Consider the following 2,981-nt stretch of genomic DNA (forward strand, 5'->3'; position numbering starts at 1 on the left):
TGTATCTTTCAAATGGAAACATCTATCTATACCAAACTGGTCCACACAACTTGACCTCACACACGAGATGAATTGTTAAGTGAACCATTATATCAAAAAATGAAGGCAGAAAATACTTTTCAAGTAAACACAACGTTGTCACAATTTCTATTTGTACATTATCCAACTTTGAGACATCTATCACTTTGTTGCATAACACATTGAAGATGAAACAAAACCTTGTGATAGCATTTCTGATATGCTTGGGTAGAACACCACGGATGACAACTGGAAGTAACTGTTGCATTAAGGTGTGACAGTCATGTGATTTAAGACCAACCAGTTTTAGGTCCTTCATTGAGACAATATTTTTAATGTTAGAGGAGTAACCCATGGGAACCTTAATTCCGAACAATGAATTACAAAGTTTTCTTTTCTCATCCTTGCTTAATGTATAACATGCTGGGGGTAAAAATGTCCTCTTCTCCCCTTTTTTAGTGCTAATTCTCTCCTAATTTTCATCTCCACTACGTTGTTTCTTGCTGCAATTTCATCTTTTGTTTTTCCTTGCATGTCAAGTAATGTACCAATTAGACTTTCACACATGTTTTTCTCTATGTACATTACATCAAGAATATGTCGAACATGCAGATCTTTCCAATACTCAAGTTCAAAGAATATCGATTTCTTTTTCCAGTAGGAATTACCATCATTTTTCTTTGATTGAATATTTGCTCTCATTTTTCCCCATTGGCATGTAATTCCTTCAACCTTTTTTAAAACTTCATCGCCGCTTAGTGATTTTGGAGTTGTAGTAAAGTCTTGTGTCCCATCAAATGCCTTATTCTGCATTCGATAAGGATGATCTCCACAAAGAAATCGTCTATGGCCTGTAAATGATATTTATTTTTACTATGTTTCAACCTTTTTGCATAAGTTTTCTCAGCACAAATAGGACATGCTTAATATCCTTTTACAGTGCATCCTGATAGGTTTCCATATGCTAGAAAATCATTAATTGTCCATAATAGGACAACTCTAAGCAAGAATCTTTCTTCTCAGTGTGCATCATATGCTTCAACACCAACTTCCCATAATTCTTTTAAATCATCAATCAAAGGTGCCAAGTACACATCAATGGCATTTCCCAATTGTTTAGGACCAGAAATCAACAACGTGAGCATCATATATTTTCTCTTCAAACACAACCATAGAAAAAGATTATAGGTGATCATTATTACTGACCAATAACTATATGTAGAAGTCATCAAATTATGAGGATTGATCCCATCAGCTGCTATGGTCAATCTTAGATTTCTCATCTCAGAAGCAAAATCTGGCCAATTATGATCCACAAGTCTCCAACAAGGTGCATCAGCTAGATGTCGTATATAGGCATCACATACTCTTTTATCAGCATGCCAAGTTAACTCCTTAGATATTTCCTTACTTTGAAACATTCTTTGAAATCTAGGAAAAAGAGGGCAGTACCATAAAATCTTTGCAGGGACTCCTTCAATTATCCTAAAATTCTTGGCCAACTTCCACCTTGACATCTCACAAGTAGGACAATCAGTAAAATCCTCATACTCCTTCCAATATAGAACACAATCATTAGGACAAACATGTATTTTCTTATAAGTCATCCCCATCGCACATAAGCTTTTCTTTGCATCATATAAAGATAAAGGCAATTCATTGTCACTAGGAAGCATTTCTCCAAATAAGACAAGTAGTTCAGTAAAACTATTATCACTCCAGCTGTATTTCGCCTTCAAGTTATATAACTGCACAATTGCAGATAGCTTTGTAAATTTAGTACACCCAGGATATAGAGGTTCCTCAGCATCCTCAAGTAATTTTATAAATTGATCTGAATTCTCTGAACTTTCATATGCAGCATGTACCATATCTATAGGTTTATTAGCAGAAAAATAGTTTTCACATTCTCTAGCTACATCATTCTCTTTATTTAAATCCCCTAATACAGATTCTTCCCCATGTCATATCCGTTTTTTGTATGTTAAGTCTATACCATTGCAGTACACATATGCCCTTATGCTGTTAATATTATTATTCCATAGATTACCACATTTTGTACAAGGACAAAGTATACTCGTAGGATTAGCAGCATGTTGCAACATAAATTGTAAAAAAAAACTCTAGTCCAAGTTTAAACTCATGTGATAATTTATTCTTTGACATCCATGCTTTGTTCGTTTTGTTGTACTAATGAATCAAAAATCAATCAAAATATCTAGACAATTACAACAATGAGCCATATTACATACTATTTCATATTGCCAGAATCAACAATTAACTTAGTATGACAAACAAAATTTGCACTTCATCATTATACCAATAAATAAATTTATCAATCATTCATGAATTATCAACAAAAGGCCCTATTTGAAACTGTTCACATGCATTCAGAAACTCAAATCATAAATATTAAAAAAATTTGGGAATTTGGTGATCAAACATTCTTATGCTTGTAGATCGGAAGATCACATGATATGCTTATAAAATATAGTGGTCTATTAATTAACATGGTCATGAATCGATTTAACAAGAAGATCAAAAGAAAATACTCACTTAATGATCCAAGCCTTTAAGTTGTATATGTAGCTTGTCTAAGAAGCCCAACACACAAATCCTGTAGAAACAACAACAAAAATGAGGTAAATTTATATGCCAGAAGACATGATAGACAATAACATGTTACAAGACAAGTTCACAACATAAGCATGTTATAAATTTTAAGATGCTATGTATAGTTATAGAATGAAAACAAAAACATGTTATAAATTTCAAGATAAATTGCATGTAAGACAATAAAGATATCATGCCTATATAAAAGGAAAAATATTGGTAGTATCCACTTGATCCTGGTGGCTAATTCTTGAATTAAAAGAGCACAAAGAAAAGTGTCAAATTTTCTATATTTAAGCAATTGATTTACTCTGCAAATGAAAATACCATTATTGAATACCCAAATGGGG

The sequence above is a fragment of the Zingiber officinale genome, chromosome 2B, assembly GCF_018446385.1.
Source record: "Zingiber officinale cultivar Zhangliang chromosome 2B, Zo_v1.1, whole genome shotgun sequence".
NCBI classification, from domain to species: Eukaryota; Viridiplantae; Streptophyta; class Magnoliopsida; order Zingiberales; family Zingiberaceae; genus Zingiber; species Zingiber officinale.